Source organism: Dermacentor albipictus, chromosome 4 (genome assembly GCF_038994185.2).
Source record: "Dermacentor albipictus isolate Rhodes 1998 colony chromosome 4, USDA_Dalb.pri_finalv2, whole genome shotgun sequence".
In the NCBI taxonomy this organism is placed as follows: domain Eukaryota; kingdom Metazoa; phylum Arthropoda; class Arachnida; order Ixodida; family Ixodidae; genus Dermacentor; species Dermacentor albipictus.
Genome location: NC_091824.1, coordinates 105203384 through 105230845, shown reverse-complemented (window position 1 = coordinate 105230845; position 27462 = coordinate 105203384). Strand labels below are relative to the sequence as shown.

At 46.9% G+C, this 27462-nt stretch overlaps 1 protein-coding gene across 1 annotated transcript in view; it reads right to left on the bottom strand.

The window, feature by feature from the left end:
* Positions 1-25120, bottom strand: part of LOC139059219 (cholinesterase-like) — a 66067-nt gene extending 40947 nt beyond the window's left edge. Inside the window, exon 1 of the mRNA XM_070537345.1 lies at positions 24903-25120. The gene's annotated coding sequence lies outside the window, so the exon portion shown is untranslated. The remainder of the gene's footprint in view (positions 1-24902) is intronic.
* Between the last annotated feature and the right edge of the window lie 2342 nt (positions 25121-27462).

Below are 27462 nucleotides of genomic sequence, written 5' to 3'. Positions count from 1 at the left end.
TGTACCGTCTGTGGCTAGGCGTTGCATTTACGAACTCATATGGTTATACGATATGAACTCATATGATTAGAATGGCCAACAACCCCACGTGCGACACATGCAACAGCGATGAAACGCTCGCACATATTATCCGTGCCTGCCCGCGATATAGTGCCCAGAGACAAGTTATGTGCAGAGTACTGAATCAGTTGGACAATCGCCCACTATCAAAACTCAAAGCTTTAGGTCAGTGCTCCGAAAGGACATCTGCGTTGAAGGCCTTACTCACGTTATTAAGGTTCCTGCGGTGTACGGGGCTTCACAATAGACTTTAAGAGCACCGCCCCCTACCGCTACATAGTGTAAGCGCTTTGTTCATGCTCATCTCTCTATCTCTCCCTACCACTCTCTTTCTCTTTTTATCTCCGTTAACCATTCCCGCCGTGCAGGTAGCCGACCGGAGCTACGTCTGGTTAACCTGCCTGCCTTTCTACAACATTCTTTTCCGTATTTATTATGCTTTCGCTTCGTGCTTCCGTAGGTATTACATGCACGACAATTTGTCGCGCTTGTTTCTGTTAACGGAAGTCTCGGACAAAAGGTCGTCTGCAAATGAAGTTTATTTTTCTATGTTGTGACAGCTGTACCCGGTGCCCGTCACTGGGACGGATGGTAGAATGAATGCGAGAGCGCTGAGCAATTTTTCAGCAGGGCTGGTCCCAATAAAGCGTTCGGAATTCCGCAAAACTGCACGCGTGCACATGTATTATATTATTGCTCTTTTACTACTATTAATTATCATGTTTTCTACTTTGACGTTTATTATTGCACACGAGATCTCGATTCAGTGTATGACTCTAGGGGCCTCCTCCCGTATTTACCAACCTGCAGTGACGGCATCTGATAATAATAAAACTTGATCGTGATTCTGAATCTGAAGCGCATTTTGCGTTTCTGTACTGTTTAGAGATTCAGTTTTTCACTTGCAGAGCCTTACTCGTGCAGGGAAGGTTGGACTTCTGATTAAAATAAAGTGACAGAAAGCGTCAGAGGTGGTTATCAGTGCCAGCGATATTTGCGTGACCGTGAGTATATGCGACCATAGGTGGTCGCACAAGACTGCGCACAACTTGAATGAGTACTCACTGAAGTATTTCGATTGGTGAAGTGCTTACGTGCAGCCGCCGCCAAGTGTCGTGGTGGAACACGTTAACCACAGGTGTGCTCGAGCGATAATGTTCGTTACGCGTAATGTGGAGGTTTTGGGTTCGGCTCCCACCGGCGACGTTATCTTGTCGTCCATTTTCATTTCCCTTTCTTCAATATTTTCTACATTCCAATGTCAACCACAGTTGATTGAGTCAACCACAACTCTGTCTTGGGACAGCTGGCTCTAATGTAGTTTACATTTCCATTTGTCTACAGTTATCAATCAACAACAACCACAAGAAGATCAAGATCAAATGTACGCATTCTAGCATTGCTTTATTAGGCGAGGTTCTGAGGCATATAAGCGAGCACACACACAAACACACACAAATTGCAATTTTGCCTTGAACACGCATTTACTACGATACTGTACTGTTTCGTTGCAAATTCAAGTTCAAGAGTGGTTTTATCATATCGTACCCGCAATCGCACAGAATATTTATTGTGAATGATAGCGGGTACGGTATGATTTGACCATTATTTTTATTCGAGTTCGTTCTATTTTTATTCTCTGCTGCACTGACTAATTGAACCTGCTGATTCCGTTTGCGGGTGTTTCATGAAGCGATAAAGCACGGTGAAAAAAGCTTTGCCACTTATTTTTGAGCTGGTACAGGCGGGTGATAGGAAGAGGAACAGGGAGTCAGTGCAAATCTCATGGGTTGGGGGGGGGGGGAGATGGGTGGTTGAGCCTACCTCTGTATCCCTAAGATCCGGAAGCTACTTGAGAAAACAACGATTTGCGAAGTACTGCGTTCATTACGTTTATCCCTTTTTTATTGGAAATAACGTACCTGCAATATACATAACCTCTGTTTAACTGGAAGAATTAAAAACGAAAGTTTAGCCACATTATCTAATTGAAGTGGGGATATAAACCTTCTTGTCTTCTCTGAAATTGATGTTAATATTCTTACTTTTGCTCTTGTAAGGTTAATGTCTAATTTAAATATTTATATTTCTTTAGTTGTGCTTTCTTTTTACCTGTATTTGCATTTATTTTTTTCTATTTTACTGATATCACCTGATTGTTGGCCTATTGTCTGCAGTAGGGTTGTGCGATTATCCGAGGTCATCATCAGTGCGCCATCAACGTCCTATAGTAAAAGCCGCCCCCACAACAAAACAGCACGCGCAATCACGCACCCAGCAGCTGAACGCTGGCGCAAGCCGTCAGTACGCATACGTTTATTAGTAAATCCACTATCAAAATGTTAACTTTTCACTCAAAGCACAGCATATGCAGGTCTTGCTCGTCGCACTTTGCGCTCGTGTTTTTCTTTTTTGTTTTAATGCCAAAGCCACTTAATTAGCCGGAAGTGGCTCCCAAATGATGTGGGGTCGGTTTTTTTTCCATCAGAGCATCCATGTTCGGAAACCTCAACGAGGAATTTACAAAATTACAAGAAGCACAATGATCACGCCACTTATAGACTCCTGATATACCCGGCGTGCGTCGCCATCACTGCACTTGAGAACAACGCCGGCGACAAAGTTCTATGCAGCGCAGAAGACGTCACGTGTACGTAACCATAGCTGAGGCGACGCGCTCCTGCTGCAACTTTCGTGACGGCGAATACTTTGAGCTACGAGGTCTGTCCCCGAAGTGAACACAGGGAGTCAGCAAAAAAAAAAGTACAGAGCGTGCTGCATCGCCTCTCTCGACTCGAAAGATCCCGTTTGACTTCTAGTATGGGCCGGACTGCTGTTTGACAAGGCAGAATTTTATGCGAGCACTTTTTGTGGAACCCATCTTTAGTCATTGTCGAGATGAATATCGATGAACTGACGGAACAAAGGATCAATACAAAACTTCTTGAGAAATTGGACAAGAATGATGCAGAAATGTTGCAGAAGGCCTAACGAATGGATGCACTAAAGGGAGGAACTGTGTTCAAGAAGAAGAAGCTTGTTTAGGAAGGTTGTGAAGACCCCAAAAACGATGCAAGGTCAAGAACCCCCCTCTAGGTCATGCGACTCCAGAAACATCAATCGTGCACGTTCTCTTGTTCTCAGCAATCGCGGAACGACTGTGAGAATGATATCGCAAGCCCTTTGCTTGAGAAAGTTGTCTGTTAACAGGATTCTGTAGGACAATTTGGAAATTCAACAGGTTTGCGCCAAGATGGCGCTGGAACTGCTGGCTCCTGGGCTTAAGTTGCAATGAAAGGAAGGTTACATTTCTTGGAATACTTCGGACGACAGTGATGAATACTGGCAAAGGTTCGTCACTGGCGACAAAACTTGGATTTACGAATACGACATATATAGAGCTGATGTCGCCAAGCAACCGGGAGGGGAAAAAAAAAATGAGCGAAGGCCAATAACAATGTGGAAGAAGAGAGCAAAAATCAATGTTGACGGTTATTTTTGACTGCCATGGAATGGTCCGCCAAGTATTTGTACCCGAAAACCAAACTGTCAATGCAGCTTTCTACGTGGTGGTCCTGAAGTGTCCAAAAGGTATTGTGAAACGAGAACAAGGTGAAAGCAGAAGCCAACGTTTCGACAAGTGGACTTGCCTTGTTCAAGGCCTTGAAGAAGACAGGTCCACTTGTCGAAACGTTGGCTCCTGTTGTCGTTTTGCTCATCATCTTGAATTTCCATCTCCCGCATTCCCCGTGTTTTTCCTAAACGTATTCTGTGCGGCATGCTACCAAATTCGTCGAAACAGGGGTGTTGGATTCTGCGCCAGGATAATGCTCTTGCGCAGCCTGCCTTGATAGTGCACGGGTTTATCTTAGTAAAGTCTGCTGTCGGGCTAGTTGACGCATGGCTAGAAACGGGATTAGGTGCAAAATAAGACACGGAGAAAGGATCGACACGGACAGTTTAGGACATGCAATTACATCACTGCGCTGGAATACCCTCCCTTCTCTCCGTGTTCAACCCCTTGGTCGTGCCGCTGCTACTACAGCCGACCCGTCGTGGTGGTGGGAAACCAAGGACAAAATGACTTCCTACAATGAAATTGTGAAATGGTACCGACTAGAGCGAAGGACTATGCCGCCACCTCATCCGGGCTTGACCCGTAAGGAGGCGGTTTTATACCGACAACTTCAAACGGGGTCGTTATTCACCCCGGTCCTGATGAGGCACGTGCGTCCAAGTGTTTATGAAAGTGATCTGTGTTGTGTGTGCCGAAAGGAAAGAGCCACTGCAGCTCACATCCTTTGGGACTGTGCTAAGAATCCGCATGAAGCTGCAACACTAACAACGATCCCGCCGCGGCTCGAGGCCGCAACGAGATGCTATGACCAAGATGTTCAAACCCAGGCCGTCCAGCAGATCTCGGCGGCCCTCGAAAGGCAACGACCGAGCGAAACCGGAGGGAGGCTGCCACCCCAAAGGAGGGGTAGGCGCGGTCGACCAAAGGGAATAGTGTGGCCGCGGCCGAAGTAGAGGCGCCACACGCCGCGAAGACGTCATGGCCGCGTCACGGTAACGCCTCCCTAACAGGGGAAGGCTAACCGTTCTGCAGGCGTTCAGAACAAAGTTTCGTCACTCACTCACTCACTTTGTTTTGTTTCTCAAATGCAAACTGGTGCGTTGGAGGCGGTATTTCGGAATGTGACGACAGTTGAAAAGGAAACAGCATCCCTGCTGAAGCGCTTAACAGAAGATGACTTCTAAGGGTGCTTCCAGCAATGGAAAAGGTGGAATCAGTGCATTGTGCCTAATGAGGTGTATGTTGAAGTTGACCACATTGATGTATCTGAAAGTTTCTGAAAGTAGTAAGCCATTGTAAGCCCGCAAGCCATTGTCCCGTGTGTGGCGTACCTTACGGGGTCTTTGCTCAAGACCCCAGCAACGACACCCTTTTAACGCCCTTGCTCTCTATCAAAACCGCCGTGAGATAGCCATCGCAGAGGAATTTTGCGCGCAAATCACCGGCGGCACAGTTTTAGTCCCTGCGATGGCTTTAAGCGACATCCCCGGTCCACGAGATACCAGTATGGAGGCTCCCTTCTCTATGGAAGAGTTAGAAGCTGCTATTTCGCTCTGTAGGTGTTCGTCTTCACCAGGGCCCGATGGCACAACATATACTGCTTTGCGCCACCTAGGCCGAGAAGCACGAAGAGAACTCCTCAGCCTTTTTAATAGTTCATGGCAAGATGGTGTCGTACCACAGGAGTGGAAACGCAGCCGCCTGGTACCGCTACTAAAAGCAGGAAAGTCGCCGCTCGAACTGGCATCGTATCGGCCTATAGCACTTGCTAGCTGCGTCGGGAAACTCATGGAACGCATGATCCTCATGCGTCTCGAATGGTACCTAGAACACCACAAGATTTACCCTGATTCTATGGCGGGATTTCGACGAGGCCGTTCATCGATTGACAGTGTCATCGATTTAGTGTCATCTGTAGAACAGCAAAACTCATGGAAACGATTATCAGTAGCGCTCTTTCTGGACGTGAAAGGCGCATACGACAACGTTTCCCATCAACCCATTCTAGACGCACTTTTGACAATTGAACTAGGAGGGCGAGTATATCGATGGCTGAGAAACTACTTGACACAAAGGTCCTTGTTCGTACGTACGGAAGATGGTCCAACTACCGACCACTACATATGCCGAGGAGTTCCCCAAGGTGGGGTTCTAAGCCCTATTCTTTTCAACCTCGCGCTTCTTGGGCTGGCCGAATCCCTACCGGAAACAGTGAGTGTCTCAATCTACGCCGACGACATCTGCATCTGGTCATCAGCGGTCACTCGTCTGCAGGTTCGCGCAAGGCTGCAGAAAGCAGCAACACAGGCATCTCACTATCTTCACACACAAGGCCTTACCATCTCAACAGAAAAATGTGCGTTAGTCGCTTTTACACGAAAACCAATGTCTCGGTATCCAGTATGCATTAATGGCCAGCCTATCTCCTACAAGAGAAATCATCGGTTTTTGGGTGTCATTGTGGACCGGGACCTCTCTTGGAGCCCTCACGTTGCCCATTTGAAGAAGAAGCTCACATCTATTGTTCATGTCTTCAAGTTTATCGCCGGGAAAACATGGGGATCGTCAGTGGGCTCCATGCTACAGTTATATCGAGCACTTTTTATCGGATTGCTACGTTACAGTTCTCCCGTGCTTGCTAAAACATGCAGGTCAAATCTTCGAGAACTACAGAGCGTGCAAGCCCAGGCACTACGTGTTTGCCTAGGACTTCCGCGGAGCGCCTCAACAGCAGGAACCATTATATTGGCTCGAGACCATCCGATCACGACTTACATTAGCATCGACACGCTTAGGGCCCATGTTCGTCATGTTTCACGCATACAATCAAGCTCTCTTGCCTGCCTGCCAGAACGACGACCGCAGGCGTCCTTCTCCAAGGAGGTCAGCATCCATCGTGCCTGTCTACCATCGGGCTTCACTCCCTCAGCACGTTCAACCTCAGCTTTGTGGTGTTTCGAACAACCTCAAGTGCGTCTCACGGTACCAGGAATAAGAAAGAAGACCGACCTGCCTACCTTGGCCCTGAAGCAAGCAGCTCTGGATTGTTTGAACACTTTCTATTTTGACCGAGTCCACATATATACGGATGGCTCTTCCACTCAGACCAGCTCCACCGGCGCAGTGGTTATACCATCACGATCAATTAGCATCCAATACAAGATTTCTCATATGACAACATCGACCGGATCGGAGCTTGTTGCCCTCCGAGGTGCCGTTGATTACATTAACAACCAACCCGCTAATCGGTGGGCAATATTCTGCGATTCGAAGGCGGCCTTACAATGTCTTCTGTCATCTCTTCGTCGCGGGTCGTGTGAACAACTAGTGTCGGAGATACGAGAAATGCACCATTGTATGATAGCAAAAGGACACGACGTCGTGTTTCAGTGGCTGCCCGGCCATTGCGGTATCTTCGGCAACGACCTCGCTGACGAAGCTGCTAGGAAAGCCCACGAAGGAGCAACCCTTGTTTCTGTACCTTTATCGCGGACCGACGCAGCCCAACACCTAAGCAAGGTAGCACACCGTATGACATTAGAGACGTGGCATACACCTGAATTCACCCAAGAACGATTGCATTCCCTCGACCCCTCTATGCAACTGCGGCTGTTACCAGGACTTCAGCGAAATGAGGCAACAATGCTGTGCCGCTTACGCTTGGGCGTCGCATTCACCAATGCGTATACGTTTTTGATTGGAATGACTGATAGCGCCGACTGTAATGCCTGCGGTGCCGAGGAAACTATAGAACATCTACTGTGCTACTGCCCATCTTTTCAAAACGAAAGACATGACCTCTGCACAGCTCTCAATCAGCTAGACAGCACACCGTTCACCTTGAAGAAGATCTTGGGACCATGGCCTCGCATATCGCAGCTACGAAAGGCCATAAAAGCTCTGCTGCGATATTTGAAGGCTACTGGACTGAGTCAGCGTCTGTGACCCGGACTGAGTGACCGAACGATATCCCCAGTGGACTTTCTCTTCTTCTTTTAATCTTTCAGTCCCCTTTTCCCTTTCCCCAGTGTAGGGTAGCCAACCGGGCTCAGTCCGGGTTAACCTCCCTACCTTTCCTTTATCATTTGGTCTCTCTCTCTCTCTGAAAGTAGTTTTTTTAGAACGTACTGCATGCATTTTCGGGACGGACCTCGTGCAATCAGAAAAATGAGCTCACAATAATTGAACGCTTACGATTGTCCCACATCACGCTTATGCGTTTGCGCGAGCGCCATATAGGCGCTGCTGCATTATTTAAAGGAAACAAGACTGCGCGAGTGACTGTGGTCGTCGTTACGGGACACACTTTGTATGCTCAGACACCTTTTTTGTTCCTATATTGGCTGGTATTTTCTAGCAATGCTTCCGCTTTTTTTATGTCACTCTGATCACCCACCATTCACGGCCGGCGGATCCCATTGACACCACTGGCAGAACGTTGCTCTAACTACTGTCGAAGCGCAAAAGCGCGAAAAGGAATAGCATCGAAAAGGGCACCGCTACAGAACCTCGGCAAATACAGGATTGGTTGCAGCGATTCAACCCTTTTCCGGGGCTATTCCTCTCCCTTCCGCTCACTGTTTGTAGGCAACGAGATATTTCATCTTGTCACTAGTTTTAGCGGAGTGTCGCTTACGCTCCGCTTCACTCCGATTTCCCGCGCCGAGACACTGCAGGGAACTGTGTTGATGTCACACTTTTGATGAGCGCGACTTCTCGAGACGCGCTTAGAACTTGGATGCAAAATGACAAAAACAAACAATCGGAAACACGATCACTGTCCGCTCAATCGGCTTTCTAGCGGAGCGAGAGAAGCGTTTTACGTTCCGCTGCCGGCATGAGCGTTGTGCGCACGCGCACTAACGTTCTCGCTCAGCGGCTCTCTACAAATTGCTAGGATACGACGGTGTGAGTGGAGTGGACCATGAACGCTCAGCTAAAGCTCTCTATTATTCCAAATTTTCATTCCATACTCTAACTCACGTGAGCGGCAACAAGTAAGCGGCATCACAATCTCTCGAAAACACTGTCTTGAAACGCATTCCGCTTGCCGCGGCTTTTGCGGTGCCGAAACCTGTAAGTGCTATCCGCCTTCAGACCTGTGTTCCCAGTTCCCTTGCGCATATGGCCCTCGAACGCAAGCTGTGGAATGTCACAGCGGAAACGTTGTCAACGGCTGCGTGTATGTATAGGCGCTTCTGTCGTCGGGGCGCTGTAAAAAGGGCATCGACGCATTCGAGCGAAATGCAGCCTTCTTTTGCCCCGTTCTGTTTCGACACTTCGAGAATCCCCTCCTCCTCATGCTCCTCTCCACTCCGCCCCCCCTCCGTCGCAGCCCCGGGTCCAGTCGCGCCTAGCGCCATGTTTATTGTGACTGATGGCGCCGCGCCGACCCGCGCACTTAGCGGACAGCGCTGTCGCAATACTGACAGCTGCGCTCCTCAGCAGAGCAGTGTGCAACGCCGCACGCTATCCGGCTTGTCGTCGCGCAAGCTCCTTGAACTCACGCCAGCGGCCCATCGAGCACGGCGTGCCTCCCTTCTCAAGCGGTGGCTTATATACAGATCTCGTTGCACCGTGTGCGTCATATACAGTTATCTCGTGAACAGGGCACTAGCAGGGCTCGGCAGTGACTCGAGTAAATTGTGCATGACACATGCATACGACTGTCACTGTAAATCATAAATAAGGAAAATTCGCGCCTCAAATGCACACATCCCGGCCACGGCGGCCACATTTCGATGGGGGCGGAATGCGAAAACACCCGTGCACTTAGATTTAGGTGCACGTTAAAGAACTCCAGGTGGTAGAAATTTCCGGAGTCCTCCACTACGGCGTGCCTCATAATCATAAAGTGGTTTTGGTGCGTAAAACCGCATAATTTTTTTTCATATGTACACTACCGGATGTAACAGTCGTTGCTGTGAAGGTTTCTGGACTTAATTTCGACCACACAAGTTAACATGTCTTGCAGCGTTAAGTCCACTTTTAGAGACTTTGAACACCGCCAGATAGAGTATTTACACGTTGTTTGGCGCGATGAAGAGTCGGCCCTAGGGACAACATAGCTAATGATTTTGATAGCTGTATTGAAAGAAGTGCACATTGGATTCACTTTATTTTTGACAGCCATTCGGTGGGGAGTTTCGGTGCCGTTATCGTCCGTTCTTGTGAAGGTCCCTGAAAACGGTACGGAAATATGAAACACTCTGCTACACTTCTGTACCCTTCGAAATGTGGACGTTGTAAACTCGCTACGTGTGATAAAGTGTGCCGTACAAGCCCATCCATCTCTCTCTCTTTTATTCTGCGTGAGATTACTCACTGACGGTTTGAAGCGTCTTCTGTTCGACTCACGTGACTACTATCTCTGATCTATTATACATAGAAAGTGGCGCAAAGCAATCTTCAGTGTATCGGCTCCTGATGTCGAAATCAATTGTCCATTAAGGATTCTGAAGTCGCTTCTGAACGCCCGTATTTGATTGTAATGGGAACTGATATTCTGTTGGCGGCACTGTATTCATGAAAACCCTTTTTGAGCTAGTCTGAAAGTGATATGCTTAAGCGCCCATTCCAGGCGCCTTTGTGCAGGTCGAGACGCTGTTGGGCGTAAATTTGAAGTGATATTTGAACTTTCCTGGACACACGAGAACCCGGGCCATATTTCATATTTGTTGCAAAGCCACTTCTGCAATGCTCACTATTCCAGCAGGGGGCAAGGCCGGGACCGGACAACTCTCGTGCCGGATACATCTCACTGATTTCCTTCCATCAGCAGCACGAGATGGTCGTTAGCTTTCAACTAAGTTGATGTCCAACTTCATTGTGATGTTTTGGTTTCTTCTTGTCCCATTCTTAAGTGGAAACCACATGCCAGCTACCTAAAAATGTTTTATTTTCTTACCACGAAATTGTAGGGAGGAGGGCGGCGGTCTTTCTTACCACCCATCCACCGTTGATCCTGCCTTGCCGCGACACTATACCGGCGCCACTGAGACCGCTCACGCTAAGGATGAAAAATTGTCAAGCTGAGCAATCGCACCTTTTCAGCATTTCTGCAGTGTCAAACGCCCTATAGGATAAAGCTGGCATAGGCCTCCTCACAGTGGAAGGCTCATCAAATCAAATATGAAAGCGGGTTTGGGAAAAGCGGCGATGGAGTAGGGGGGGGGGGGGGATTGTTGCATGCTCAAATTTGACACCGCACAGGTTTTTCTGCGCGTCTTGCGTCGCTAGGCCAAGTACATACGTGTCAGTAATGCCAGCGTGGCGTATCTAGGAGGAGGACGAGGAGGAGGAGGGGTGGGTGCCAGGCCTCCAGCTCTCACTCCCACAACCCTGCCCCGGCTATGTATCCGCCATTGGTATGAACTTCAATGCTGCAAAACAGCAGGAAGAGTCCGACAACCCAGCAGCGTGACACTTTTCGCTGTATGACTGGCACTATAAGTCCGTTTTTCTGCCTCGTGCGCCACAACCAACCTACGTTACATAAGAAAGGCGGCGCTCGAGCGGAGCCACCTGGGCACCTCGACTAAGCCGCTTTAAGTAGCTCGGACACTTTTGACAGTTACTGTGCAGTCCTAGTCGGTGCTGCAAAAAGCAGTTCGAATTGTTTTGCGGGCAAGTTGACTGGCGATTGATAAATAAAATGCTGCGCCCCTGTTACGCGCTCTCGCAAAAGCTCCACGCCGCCCTCTCAAACTGGTGACGTCCAAAAGAAAGCGCGGATTTACTCGGATTCGGGTTGGTTCTTTTGAGACTTCATGGTTGATTGCTAACAACTTTATTGAATTATCCGGCAGGTTTTTGATGACCCGGGCTCAGGTCTTCCACGACGGGACGTCGAGATCTTGTCAGCGCCGCCTCGCGGGCCTGCTGGACGGCCCATAGTTGGCTGCCGAGGTCGGAGCTGCGCAGAGTGGCGGCCCACTTCAGCGATATGCTCTCCGAGTTTAACTCATTTCGCGTTAGGCGTTAACATTCCCATAGCATGTGTTTGAGTGTAGATGTGTCCTGTTTGCTTGTCTTACATGCGTCTTTGTGTACTGCAGGGAATATCCGTTTGAGGTGAAACCGGTTTCGGAAGGTATTTTAGTAGTTGGCGTAGGACCACTGCTTGTGGCCTGTTTAAGTCTTTGTGTGGTGGTGGGAATGTTCTTCTGGCTTGTTTGTACACCTTTGTGATGTCGTTGTATCTCGTCAGTCTGTCTCGTTCGGCTCGGGAGTCTTCATGAGAGGCCGGCCGGGCGCGGTCCGTCAGCTCTCGCACTCTGCTGTGGGCTACCTCGTTGAGGTTCGGGGATGCCTTATCGCCCGTGTTAACGTGAGCAGGGAACCATACGATTAGACTCGGGTAGTCCTTGGAGGTGTATCTTCTCTTAAGGATGTTGTTGGCTTTGGGTGAAATGCGTCCTTTGGTAAAGTTTGATTTCTTCATGTTTTCTCGGTCCGCCGTATCCCTTAGGCGGTCTGCCTTTGAGGGTGGGATTGTATACCAGGAGTTTCGACTTGCTGGAGGAGCATCGTAGGCCCATCCCCGAGAGGAACTCCTTTACCTCGCAGACGGATTCTTGAAGTTTGCTCTCTATCTGGTCGTCGCTTCCGTTACTGATCCTGATCGTGATACCGTCCGAGTAGATGGTGTGGTTGATGCTGTCCACTTCTTCTAACTTCTGCGGGAGGTCGAGCATCACGAGGTTGATGAGCAGGGGGGATATGACCAAGCCCTGCGGCGTTCCCTTACTGCCCATGTTCAATTCTTCTGTTTCCATGTCTCCGGTATTAAGCGTGGCTTGTCGGTCCGTGAGGAAGTCCCTAATATATTTGTATGCTCGGACCCACAGGTTCAGGTTTGAGATTTGGTTCCGGATGGCGGAGAGTGTCATGTTGTCGAACGTTTTATTTTGATCGAGGCCGAGGATTACCTTGGTTCCCCGGGTTTGATCGCCTAGGGTCTGTTCCTTGAGCTGTAGCATGACGTCCTGCTTGGAGAGGTAAGCGCGAAAAGTAATCATAGTGTGTGAAATGCGTGTTTCTTTTCTAGGTGTGCGTTGATGCGCTTGAGGGAGTCGTTTCCCATGACCTTCCAGGCGCAGGACGTCAGCGAGATCGGTCTTAGGTTTTCGAGGCTCGGGGGCTTTCCGGGTTTGGGAATGAGGATTACCTTGGATGTCGTCCATCGTAGCGGGATTTTGCCTTCTTTCCAGCAACCGTCGATGAGCTCGGTTAGCTTGTTGATCGATTTGTCATCTAGGTTACTTAGGGATTTGTTCGTTATTTTGTCTGGCCCGGTGCCGATTTGCCATTGAGTCTGTGCAACGCCTTTCTGATTTCGGCTGTGCTGAAGGGAACTAGGGTGGTTGCTTAGGCTAGTTGATAATTCATGATCAAAAATAACGTACAGCGCAAAGGACAAGGACAGCGATAGACGACATACACAGCGCTGACTTCCAACAAGATTTTATAAAATCTTGTTGGAAGTCAGCGCTGTGTATGTCGTCTATCGCTGTCCTTGTCCTTTGCGCTGTACGTTATTTTTGTGCTGAAGGGTTTGTTTACGGCGGGGTTCGGCTCGTCCCAATAGTCCCGTAGCTGAACCGTGAACTTTTGAGGTAGGTATTTGGTTCTCAGCTTTTAAATGGCGCTGTTTCGGTCCGTTGTGTTTTTCTCTGTGTGGTGGAGCCAGCGCAGGTTGTCTTGTTGGTTGTATTTACTCTTAATTTCGTCTAGGAGGTGTTTGGGGAGCTCCCACGTCTGACCGTTGTGAGTTTGACCATCCATGGACCTCGTTGCAGACCTCGTCCTACTGTTGCCTGCTCAGCGTCTGAAACTTCTTGTGATGGAAACTTATCAGTAGATCATTCAAGCAACTGCCGTTGATTGGGGACCTGGTGAAAGGGATATAATAAATCAAATAGCAGTGTTCTGCAGTATTTGAAAGCTCTAAACGGGAGAATTCTTCTTTTAATCATATCATTTGCAGAAAAAATAGCTACATGCAGGGGCCATGGTGTTCTTGTAATGTGAAATCATGCGGCGTCTGTTCTTTATCTTGTTTATTTCTGACATGAGCCTGTGAATGTATTCTCTTTTGCTGCTCTAGAAAGGCCTGCTGATGGAGGATTTCAGTAGCCCTTTTCTTCGTATTCATTCCGGCGCCGAAATACATGCGAGAGATTACGAAGAACTGAAAAGCAGAACTGAAATTGCTCTGGTTAGTGAAGTAAGTGACCCCTTAAGGTTACCAGCACCACAGTGATAGAATCTATGTATTAGTGAATAACTAATTGAGTTAGTATCAAGTAAGTAGCGTTTCGCATTCGCTTTTACCCCGTAGGCAAAGTGCCTGGTTATGAATAGCGAATTGGCCAAGTTTGTGAGGTCTCACATTTGACAGTATCAAGCAAATATAAAGCACAAACTTATAAGAAAACTTGACATGCTTGTAGCAATTCATACATCTGAGCACCATGCGCGCAATAAGTCATGTTACACACGTGGCAAAAGTACCATGTAAGCCTGTACGTTGCTTTTGCGTGACGCTGCTATAAAGGAAAAGCACGAAATTGCAACTAGGGGCTCCACAGTAGTAGCAGTAGTCTTCTGCGATGAGCACGTCAATGCGAAAATTTAGGTTCTTCGCATCGTTGAATTAGGCGACATTGTCTGTAATTAGGATAAGAGCAGCTTAATAATAAAATCGCATAATAATATCCTTCCTATAAGGCATTCTTTGATAGATGGTGCGCTAAGTGCCGGGCGTAAAAACAGAGCATAGGCACTACTGTGTTCTTAAACATTTGTGCAGCTGCGCATTTGTGCTGTTGCAGGGCGCGTTGAGTTTGTGCTCAATCATGAGTGGGTCTGAATGCTTGTGTTTTTCTTCACAATTCACTTGCTAGTATATTGAATACGCGCAAATGCACGTTGCATATGTTTAAAAATAACTTGTGGCCGTGATAGAGACACCCTCTGTAATTCTTCTAGTTGGGCATGAATAACCATTCTTTGGTATTATGCTGGGACAGAACGTGAGAGTCACTGAGAAGGAGCTGTTCGCATCAACAAAATTGTCCCTACATGCGATCTGAGAGATTTGAGCGCTGCTGCGGCTCTGCTTCGACGCCCACGGCAACTGCTTGCCAATCTGTTAGCAATAAATGCCTATTTATGGGAGGAGGGGTGCGAATTCCGTAAGCGTCTGCCTTGTGGACATGTCCATTTTGTGTGCTTCTGAAGTACTGATTAGCTGGGAGCGCCTGTTTCCTTCTGACGTGCACCCCAGCTCAGCCAATTAGAACTTCAGCAGCAAACGAAATGGACATGTTTACTTGGTGGACACTTACAGAATACCCCCTCCCCCACCCCCAACATTAGTAGTCAAGCTGCTCTAGAAACCACATCTCTCCAGCAAGAGCCCAAAACTCGGTATTCAATTGAAGTTCTATAGTTATCTTTACTGAATGCAGGCGCTTCATTGTAACAGAGTACAATTTTCAAGGAAATGTGTGTGTGTGGGGGGGGGGATTTTCCTCTCTAGGAGTGCGTAGCAATGCAACTCCGAGAAACATTATCCATTGGCGCATTTCTACTGCAACCATATTTTTGTTGTCAACGACTGCTTCGCTATCGGAGAAAAATACATCACTTGTGATGTTGTGTAGACGCACTGCAAGCTAGCTGCGGAGGCGTGTATTCATTTTTATCAGATTAACTTAAAGAAACAAGACGAATAAGTATTTTGCATAACTTGCGACGTAATGTCACCTAAAGAACAATTTCACTATGCCTAAATTTATTTCAGCATGAGTGAATCGATGCTCGTTGAATTATTATATTCAGAAACGGACTTGTATTATTAGATTTTCACATTGAGCGTTTCTTATTCCATTTCTTTTATTTTGGAAAAAGGACACGTTTATGTCTTTTATGAGACGGTTATCCTGCGGTGAGAGACCAATGTGCCAGATAACTATCGTGCTGCTACACATCACGATGGCAAAGTCGTCAGCACTTCCTGTTTCTCCACTAGAACGCATCTTTCGTCACGTTAGGCCAATTATTTGTGTATTCCCCATTTATGTTTGTACATCGAAGGTGACATCCGGCTTCGCATCCATCTCCATAATATGCGTGTTTCCTGTTTCTAGTAGCGATCTATTAAAAATCTGCCTTTCTACTTCACCGTAGAGATCACTGCCCTTAACGCTAGTCCTGTGCATACGGCTTCTCTGCAGTGAATAATGAAGGATGGTAAGCTGCATGCCAAAAACTAGCAGTAGTCCAGGAGGCCATATGTAGCCACGCTGTAAAGAAGTACTTTCTGCAGAACTATACATACTCAAGCTAAGTAACACCGAGACTGACAGTACCATCAGCTCTTTTTTTTAGATTTGTAAATATAGATAAGAAAGTCAGCAGACTTCAGCGATTTCTCCAGTTTTCAGCTCATCTGTACCAGGCCGTCAAAGTGCTCACCGCCGTGTAATTATCGAGAACAGATTCTTTGCGGTGTGCACTACGACGTCCTTTGTAGGCCTGTAGAGGGGTACAAATTACATACATAAGTGCCGCAATCCTCATAATCTCGAAAACATTTCAACTAAGAACCCTCTTAATCTTGAAAGCATTTCATCTTCTCGTTTGACATTCTGACCACTAGACGTTTAAGAAATTTGCAGATGCTGATTCAATAGTGCGCTCCTGATTCGTAGGGACCATCCCGTACTTCTGAAAGAACCACGTCATTGCGATAGATGAAACGAAAACACTGTAGGTAGAGCTATCTGTTATAGGGCTCGCATTGGAAAGCGTCTCGTACAATGAAGTGATAAAGAAAAAATGCATCGTCAAATCACGATAGTGAACATATTGTCGAAGGCCCTTGGTCAATCACAAACAATACGTGGAAATGAAAGCCTTTGTTGAGTTGGTCACCCCGGGGGCCTGCAACAAGGCGAGAATGCGGTACACTTCCTATAAACTTGTTTCATGCTTTGCCCTAACAGTGATCCCCGAAGTGATCGACAGAAGTCGAACAAAAATTATCTCGGGCAGGAGCAACTGCTACTTGTCAAACGTCGCCTCCAGCCTTGTATATGTCTCGTTCGACCATTCTTGATCACATCTAACCTATCCTGATGTGATACAGCGACATGAAATTGGCATCGGAGCCCGCCCGATTTATTTACCTGTGGTAAACAGTAATGTAAATTGCTTTAGAGAAGATGGGTGGTGGAGTTCCGGTACTGTATACGTTCGGTATACTAGCTACGTCCACACAGACCGGATAAAGTCGGGTCGACTTGGCTTGTCCCACTAAAAACCGGTCGTTAGGTTCACGTAAAGGCTAGCGAATCGGGCCGAGCGAGCTTCGAGGCGAATGCGGTCAAGACGCCTGCAAGGAGTGCATAGGAACCGCTTGGCAAGATGCGCGTAAACGCTGTCGGGTGGGCTTAGGCGAGCTCGACTTCTGACTCGACCCGCTCACATCGAGTTCATGTAAACGAAGCTACTGTGGCGCATCAGATAAACTTTGTTTGGACAATGTGGCTCCGAGTTTGTCGACTGCCCAAGCGATGGTGACGTCCTGAGGATATTTTGCCAATGAAATTGATGATGCACCGGGATTCTTGCATTGTTACTCGGCTCGTTGCCATAGCGCAGAACGAACATTTGGGCCTTCCTGCATAGTGTCTCTGGTAATTGTTTTCTTGAAAATTTGGCAGCCGCTTTCAATTTTTACCGAAATTTCTTCCAGCAAAGTTTACATCATTTTATTAATATTGTGTGCTCTTTTTTAATTACCGTGTTATATGCTCCTGCCTGCATTCTTTATTAGTGCAGCTAATAATGCTATCAATGCGGCTCCTAATAATGCACTGACAGCGGAATATCCAGGAAGCTGCTTTAAGGCATACGCAATCACGTCATGTAGCGACCATGTGCAAATCTAACATGTCAGAGTAGAGATGTGGCGTCGAGCTTAAACGTGTAGCGGCAAATTAACTACATCAGTGAGCATTCAACTATTAAATAAAAATGGTTGAATTGTAACCAAATTTTACGATGTGCATTTGCAAGGTCTCACGGCTCGTAGATAATAAACCGTTTAATTTTACACAGACAGTGGTTGGTGCTGGCATTCGTGATCAAGCTATGTGGAGACAATGCCATCGAATAGTTCCTAGTCACAGTGTGACCCTCACAGCCAGAAATAACAAGTGATTCACACTCACTTCTTTAGTTTCACGTAAGAGTAGGCCACGTAGCCGTAACTCATTCTGCTGATTTTTGCCGACACTTTCGAGCAATAGGGGTAATAATACATCAATCTTTCAACGTTCCGCTATCTATAGAAGTACGATGTATCGCTTTTCTGACTAACCTCGTAGCCTACACTGCCATTCACGACATCTGTACGATATTATGAACTGCAAAACGAGGCATCGTTTTCTCTACGCAACAGGCGAGCACAGCACGTCTGGGGACACGGGACACCTTACAGAGAAAAAAGAAAGGGCATACATGCAGGGACATAACATACCGTGTTTGACGGCGCTTTTGCCAAGCCGTCTTTTTTCCAAGTAGCACCGACCAACGACGAATCACCGGCCTAAAGTAGAGGTCACCAAGTCATATTCCATGCAATGCAATTGAGCGGTATATGCACTGTTCATTCACATGAGCGCTCACGAATAACCGTGCATACTAAACTAGTGCATACCACAGGCACCACCTGCATACTGCTACTCCTTGCAGTCGAGCTGCCTGCAATGTTAGCATACCTAACCAGCGCAGAATGTGCGCGCGACGCTGCTTTTGACGTACCGCAACTCAAAGGAAACAATACACTGCTTCCATTCTGTGATGGTTTAACAACAAAAAAAAAACTATGGGCTCTCTCACTGTTGAGTGACGGTATACGTTTTCAGTTCTCAGCGTCTCGAGATGGTTGTTACCTTTGTGAGATTCCCGGTTGCTTTCATTATTTAAATGCGTAAGCATTTCATGCCTGCCCAACGAGGAAACCAGTTCGTCCGTCCTTCCGTCCGTCACGTCTGACGCTCGCTTTAAAGATAGGGTCCACCGCAGCGAGTGAATTGACTTTCGTGCTGCCTCTCGCTTGAACGCGAACTAGTGGCGAGAACACAGCGCACATGAAGCCTATCACCGCTCGGCGTACTGCGCACTCTGTTCTATCGCAGATCGTTTTCGAGATAGGGTCCGCGCGGCCAAGCCATACGCCGCCGCCGCCGGTGTACGGTTGACCTCGGTTGGTAATGGTTCGATGCGGATGGATAATGCGCTAAATAACGATAACGGCTTATAATGATCGGAACGTCATCAACGCACTTGGAGCCGCCACCAGCATTAGTTTGCTTGCGTCGTTAATTCACCTTACGCAGCCATTCGTATAGCAGTACGCTTCGCCGCAGCGCTGCCGTTTATACGGGTCGTATCAATTAAGTTTCATATCATTGATAGTGACACCGGGTGACGTGGATATGAGCAAGTGGGACAATGCTTACGCATACATAAACAACTCTCAATGAGTTTCTGTTTCGACGTGCCATAGCATCATGTCAAAATGTCATAGCAATTCCTTTTTCATGCGTGTTTTGAAGGAGCGTCTGTTAGCATTGCACCTAAATAATATTGGGTATTTTAACTTTGTTTTTGTACACAGAATGCCGGTTATGGGCAAGTTTAGGCAGGTTGTCCCCTCATATTCCAGCGCTTTTCTTCAAATAAAAAGAACAGAAGAACGAAAATACTGGTTCGCAAGTGTGCATGCTTAGTTGAACCCGTTATCAGTGTTGAAATAATTGTTACAGATGCCCACTCTAACGAAGAGGGCGTGGTGGAGTTACACGTTCATAAGCCCAGACAGGTTCTTGGAGTGAGAAAGTCACGCAAAATCTTAACTCCCCGATTTTGAAAGACCTCAGAACTGATGTAGGTACAGGGTCGCTAGTACTAATGGTGGCTCTTAGTGAGCCTAGGTTTACAAAAACAAGAACAGGTGGAAGTATTAAGGTTGTCTTTTTCTTGGTCATGAAACGGACATACTAAACTGCTAGTCGCGTGCATGTTGTCGATGGCTTAATGCTACTCGGCATTCAAAAAAGGCATTGCCTCTAATGCGCAATTTTCTTACAAGCAAGTGGACCTTTGTGGACACTAGCAACAAAACAACATCAGTACAAACTGTGACACATGGTACTCCACATGAAAGCGTAGAATAACGATTCGCAGCGATGAATTTGTTGTTGTTGTTGTCTCGTCGTCGTCGTCGTCGTCGTCGTTGTTGCTGTCTCAAAACATGGCTTACTCTACTCAACGCAGTAGTGGCACAGTTGTCTCGACATCTTCAAGCGAACATTTGTTGCTCGATATATGCGGCCCACATTCGCATTTGTAGATCGGGACAAACGATTGAAATCCTACAAGGAACCTTGCAAGTGGCGCTTAACGAAGTAAATGAGTTCCCTCAAGAACGGGGCATAGCTTATGCGCGGAAAATACAGCTATGTTACTATTCAGACCGTTCTTGAGTTGCTTTTTCATTCACTTTAATTTCCCTTAATATATCCTATATTTATTTCAGTTAACAAATACAAGTAATTTCCGCTATGCTGTCCTTGCTGTTCTTGTTTGTTGGTTTCTTAAGATATGACTAATAAAAATCGGGCCCTCGGCTTCTTTTCTTCTCGTTCATTCACACTAAGGCGTATTAAGGATTTTCACACCTGTTTTGATGGCCTTCTGTTGGGAACAGTCAAGACCCATCGCTTTTGTGGAATTATTCTCGATCAGCGCTTAGTATGGCTCCAACACTTGGAAGCTATGGGAAAAAAAGTTAGCAGTATTATCCGTATTCTGAGATATCTGGCTGGAGTGCGATGGGAAATGTCCACAAATAACCGGTTTAAGCTTCACGCTACTGTAGTAGGATCAGTTTTAGGACATTTGTAATGATGACATGTGTGCAATCCAGACATCATTATCATTGTTGAAAGAAGACACGGATTTCATGCATGCCCCGTAATAATGTATTGAGAACCATGATAAATGGTATGCGTTTCTTGTCTACATAAGCTTCTTCTATTGCTCCAATAAACTTCAGTCGAAAGTTTTAGCGTTTGGTATCTCTCTTTCTTCTCCTTTCTTGTGTTTCGTGAAGTTAACGCTGCTTGCTTAGTGCAAAGCAACTAGCCCAAATTTCCTTTCTGTTCAGTTTTAGGATAATCATTGCTCTGTGTCATGAGCTGTACGTGCTGCAGTCGCAAACTAAAGACGACAACGATGATGGCAGCGAATACACGAGCGGAATCGCGCAACGGCACAGAAAAATAAAGGGGGTGAACAACAACAACAACAACAACAACAACAAAGAACTGTCTGAAAACCACGTGCCGCGAGCATGCAATGGCAAAAGCGGCGCCATTTGGACAGAGGGAGGCGAGCGAAGAAGGCAGTAGTGGCGTAAGAAGTAGCCTGTGGGAAGATGGGCCCGGACTCCTGCCTTTGCCTGGTGCTGCTGAGCTTACGACACAGCGTCTAAAGCTGGCGTACGTCTGCGAGGCGTCCAGCGTAGCACAGACCACAGCCTCTATGCTATTGGCCTTGCTTCCTTCCTTGCTTGCGCTCCTGTCCTGTCTTGCCATGTCGTCTCGCCGCCCGGCTCTGGCTAGAGTACCTCGGCAGCAGCCCGCTCGACATCTGTATCACGCCGGCCACAACCGCCTCCGACACTCCACAGCGAACCACGTGTGAACTTGGATGATTTACTTATGTAGTTTGCACAGACTAATTATTCACACTCTTCTTAGAGGCGTTCCTAATTCATGTTTGGTTCAAGTTGTATCTCACTAAGTTTTAAAAAGCGTTTGTGGGCGCGCGACAGAGAGCGTACGATTTCGTATTTTCAGTCACACTGGCCATCGCAGAAGCATGAAAGCCTCCAGTCATTCTGTTGAGAGAGAAGGAGATATTACGGCATTATTTTTTGTATATTTACTCAGTATCGACGCCACAAGCTCTCGGAAGTGTTTACACTGAGAAAGGGATGTAGTTACATTCACAGCTGGTTGGGTACGAATTAATCGCCCCGTTTTCCAACACACTGATGAACCACTGCCCTGATGAATGTATCCAGAGCTGCGAGCTTTTGTACACGTCTTGGAAATGAAGAAAGGCTATGAAGCTTCATCAATCGAGGCGGCGCAATTGCTGTTGTTTCCGATGTACAATCAACATGTCGGCGTCAGACAAATGTATACACAGGTGACTCATGCATCCAACGAGGTTCAGCGTGTGCGTTTGCTATACCGGCATTAAGGGTACAACGCATGCTTAAGCTCCGTCGTGTTACCACACCAATGACGGCAGAGCTGTACGCGATTTTTTAAACGACAAGGTTTATTGTGGCTAGCCAGGCTTCCAGATAAATAAATAGTTTGCGCAGATTCGCAGTCTGGACTCGAGCTGCTTTGCAACGTTGAGGCGAAAAAGTGGTCGGAGTAAAATAGTGGGGAAAATTGCTGAGATGACAAACTATGCGGAAACAGGCGCTCATAAAAGTGCATTTCAGGGAGTTCCAAGTCATACCGGCATAGTTGGAACGTCCGAGTGGACAGATTGGCCGAACGCGTTCACGAAGATGGAGAATAACGCACCATTCCACTGTTCAACAACGAGGTTAGAATCATATTACGAAAACTCTCAGCGAGGAGATTATCTGCGGCATAGTTGCATAAAGTGTCCAAAAAATTAGTGTTGTATACCGTAAACCCTTAGCTCCAATTCGGTGAACATGTGAGGATACCGCAAGCTGTACTGCTTCCAACGTACTGCTTTCAACGTCTCCAATTAAAACCCATTTAATCCTGCTTACCAACCAACTTAACTAACGACCTACCTAACTTTAGACTTTCGGGTGGATTCCACGTTTAAAAGTTTAAACGGAATAAGTGCGACATATATACATCTCTCGCAACTATTGCTATGCCATTACGCATGTAGCCAGAGTAAACAGCTTCTAAACCCGAGTGTCGCCGTTGCGTTCGCCGATGCGGGTCTGCTTTGTTAATATACTGACCTCTATGCACCCGGATGTCGGTATATTAAGGCCAGTGTCGGCGGCCAAAGATTCATTTCATCTGCATCAGGAAGTATCATACCGATGGCTTCACGCTGTTCATCGAGTTGGACAAGTCTCCAAGTTTTAGACTATGCACTATAAAAACACATTTACAAAGTAACTCGGGGTGAGGCCGGGACATGTAGCGATTTCATGCTGTCGTGCCGGCAACAAGGGTTGACATTACCAAAGATTTGATCTTCTTGTGCTCGCGCCCATGTGTGTGTTGGGAGAGAGAAACGTATGCAGTTTCTCCCAGAGCGAGAATCAGTGGCTGTGACAGCTAGGGTAATATGACGTGGCACTTGCATAAAATGCGACAACTCCAGTACCATCTGCGTTTTGTTTGTTTAATCATAAAAGTGGAGAAATTATCCTGCGAAATCCGCTTATTTTCGGATAGGAATGTACGAGAATTTTGTGAGGCAGCAGACAGAAGAAGAGCGAAGTCGCGATGGGCAATGACGTAATGCGAATGCGGTCGAGCATGAACGGCTGCACAAACAAGGGTCGACACGGAGCTGCTTGTAAAACAACAACTAGCACGAAATGTGCACACGACACTCGCAGCGCCGAAACACGAACACGTGGGCAGCGTGAGCACGAGATGCAAGTAAACGTATCACCGGAAAACGCGGAAGGTTTTGTTTCAGTATAATTGACACAGGCACTCCGGCATTATTCGAGCTTACTACACCTTGCCGGGTGCTGGCTGGAAATTGCTCGCAACGAATTACAGGCACATCCATATCGACGTAAAGTGTGGCGCTACGAAAAACGCCCGTAAGTGTAGCACAACGTTTGCCTCCTTACTTGACATGCAAGACAGTACTGTTCACGTTTTCATTGACGCGCAACGTTCATTGACGCGTTCATCGACGCGCAACGACTTATCAGGACTAAGATGTTTCTTGCGTTCCGGAAAGTGAACCATAATCCTCGTAAGTAAGAAGTAACCGCTGACAGAACGTGGTGGATGCAGTAACTATAAAACATTGTGTTCCAGAAAAAAAAATAGTCTCTGCCACCTTACGCGTTTCCTTTTATGTCATGCATTTTCTGAGGAGCTGGCATTGCAAAAGCTCCGATGGGAGAGCTGAGAACAAACTTGTTCTGACAACGCAGAGCATGAGCAAGTTGTCGGCAAGAGTTTTCCACTAGTGCATGAGCACTTTCTTTCTCGACGTAGAACATATGCAGTGCACAACCTTGGAACACACTCGCAAGCGATTGCCAGAAAATATATTTGTGTGCTGTTGCAGCGTACAAGAGGCACTGAAAACTTCAGTACAGTTGCTGTTCGGTAACGCGGTGATATAGTTTCTTTTTTTGGGGGGGGGGGGGGCAAGCGAAATTACTCATGCCTCACAGAAAGCAGTGAGCTTTCATCGTAACGAATATTGGCGTGGTGAAAGTAAGAAATTTTTGGTACGTCTTTTGAGAGCCTGGAGGCAGCTCCTGCAATGCGTCCTGCTGTTTACGCTAAACTGGTTTACATCTGAACCCAGTGGAACATGTGCAACGCAGGGAAGCCGCATGGTCGTGTTGACTGAGCAGACGGCTCTCAGCGAAGCCAAGTTGTCCCTGCGCATCAATAACTCTATGCACGAATGAATGTACTATCGAGATGAACCTAGCGGCTGATAAGTACTTCGCTGAAAATGTTCTGAATTTTGTTTCTAGTGATTAACATAGACCCGTCCACATATGTTTACGATTCAAGCGTTGAAAGCCCAGTATAAGCTGCATATGCTGCGATAATAATGAAAGCATAACTATTTGAGCCATAATTATCTCAGCACAGCAAAGTTGTTATAATTATCCAACCACATTATTTCCAGCCGATTGGCATTGCTTTATTGAAGAGGTTTTCATACGAGATCTTGCAGTTTACTTCACCTCTAATGGGCTCAATTTTCGCTTCGCCAAAGACATATCTTTTTTCACGTCATTCGCCACAGATAAATTACCGAGGTAGTACCGCGAACAAAAAGAAATAATTATAAGAAATAAAGGGTCACCAAAGCTAGCTCTAGCAGCTATATCTTCAAGTAAGACAAAGAGTCGCTGGAAAATTACCGACTCACGTGACACCTTCGAGAAGCAGGCACTTACAGAAAGGCAGTTTCCGAGTTGATGCGATTCTTTTCAAAGGCGTTGAAGAAGGGTTCTTTCGAGATCTTGTTGCGAATGTTACTCCTTCGGTCAAGTATATCTTCACTGCTTGAGCGATGCACACCCGCCTCCGTCGAAGACGGAGCGGCACGGCGTGCGGTGAAGTACCGCCGGCAGAGGCCCCGATTCCCCACAAACCCCGGGCCGGTAGTGCATCTGAAACAACCTCGGGTGACCTTGCACTGGGCGGCCGTGGTTGGACCCCGGGGTTTAAAGAAAATAGATCGACAAGTTGAAACCAGTGGGCAATAGAGAAGGGCCAGTATTCGCCTCTTTGCTTCCTCGCAGAGGTTGCAGACTTCGACGTGCAGCCACTGCAATCAAACTATAAAGAAATGACAAACAAATAATAAAGGTGTCAAGAAAAACCAGTGCTGTTCTTTAAACACTCTCGCAAGACCCTTCCCTCACTTCAGAGGTGTACAGATAGACAGGGAGCAAAAAAAGAAAGAAAACGGAAGTGGAGCTACCGGGTTACAGTGACAAGGCTAAGGCTGTGACATGAAGCAGAGAAAATTGAGAGAAAGGGAGAGAGAGAGAGAGGGAGGGAGAGAGAGAGAGAGGGAAAGGCGGGATAAGAGGTAAGTGAAAAGCAAGTAACTGCCATGGGCGGCGCTTGTCGTACAAGATCTTTGCTGATGTATGTTCACACTCCAAGAGGCGGTTTGCGAGCGCCGCAACTCTCACTCGCGCCGCACCAGCCCCTTATTTTTAGCACGCAGCCCAGAACCATTTCTTATTGCGCCGTTCGTCTGGCGTCATGCGTAGTGTGTGTGTGTGTTTGTGTGTGCCCATCGTCTCATTGGAAGGTTCCCAGGGCTGTTTAGGAGGCGCACAACAAGCAGCCTGTTTTCTCGGCACAGAGCAGGAGACCCACATTGAGTGGCTTGGCGGTCTCCAGCGAGACTGCAAGCCGCTCTTGAAGTTTGGCGCCAATGGAAAAAAAAAGGAAAAAAGGAAGAGGCAGTAAAAGTACAGGGAACTGTTTTTTGTCTGGCATCCGAGGCGCACTTTAAAGCAAGCGCGTCCATCCGTCAACTTTCGAGTCCGTTGCGCATCTTCCGCTCTACGGTCGAGTGCACTGCCCAAACTGTCACTTCGCTATGCCTGTAAAACTATGCCCAGAGCCATCGTTCATAGAACTTCGTACAAATGCTGCTAGAGGGAATTCTGGCGCCAGTGTTCACTATAGTAGTGAGCATGGTGGTTCAGTCCGCACAGGAATGATGGCTAGTACATATTCGGTAGTCTGGGCCAGAAAAAAAAATAGATAGCAGGCATATTCGGAATTTTCAAAACGAGTAAAGTAGTCTTTCCTATTCGATTTGTATTCCATTCGAAAAGTCAGTATTCGAAATTGCCGAATATTCATTTCTGTTACAATATTCTCTATAACAACGTTCATTGGAGCCTCAAGGAAGCAAGACCTATGCCACCGAGGGCTGCTGAGGAAGTTACTTTTGCAGGAGAGTTGCGGTTCTTGCACGGAGGCACCATTTCCTGAGCGAAACCTCGGTGCTAAATAAATTCCGCTCTATAATGTTCAGTCATTATAATCATTAGATAAGAATGCTTCAATTTTTGAATATACAAATTTTGTGCGTTGAACTCTTCAAAACAATTTATTATTTGGCGAGCCTCACCATTCTTCCAATCCTTTGACAGCCTTAAAAACAATGTGCGGTGCTGTAGTGCTACACTTCTATATTACCGCGTGTTTGTCGTGTGACGTGCTATAGCACGTCACACTTCATTTGCTTGCTTCGTTACTGCCATTGCCGGGGCCCACTAGATAACCAAAAGCACTTGTTTCTCAATTACAAAGTCTTCGATTGACTAGACGACCAGTTGCGAACTGCAGAACCTGTGCATATTGAATAATGTACGTAGGCCTCCTTTTTACCTGCCATACAGACTCCACGCAAACTTCGTATTTTACCTTGTGCAAAAATCAGACCATATTTGTTAATCTTTTCCATATTGTGAAGTCATTATCCTGGAATATTACTATTGAATTTGATTAGAAAATATCACTATTCCACCACCCTTAAAAAAGGGAGAAAATCGAAAAGTCGACAAGAAGCGCAACAGGTGCCTAAAGAAATGTTTAGTGCTGCATAATGCAAAACATGCATTACCAACACCCCCATAAGTATACCTTTCTCAGTTACTCATTGATCCGCATTTGAGAGTTAATCACCTCGTTATCAAATACATTCGTGGACGTGGAAAGCCTATGACGCTCAATCTGTACAACAGAACACCGGGAATTCAAAGCGCGCCGCCATATTGGTGAGTGCCCGTCGCGCCATCTATCCCAAGCGCTCCGAAGTAGCAGGCCTGGGCTGCCACACCGAGAGATGCGACCCGGCACAAAAGCGAAACTTGGGCTTTTTAGCTGGGCGGAAGGCGTGTTTCGCGTTTTTTCTAACCTGTCATTTTCGATGTCTCGATTCAATCAAACTTCAAGACCTCATGCAAGTCCTCAATGGTCACACTG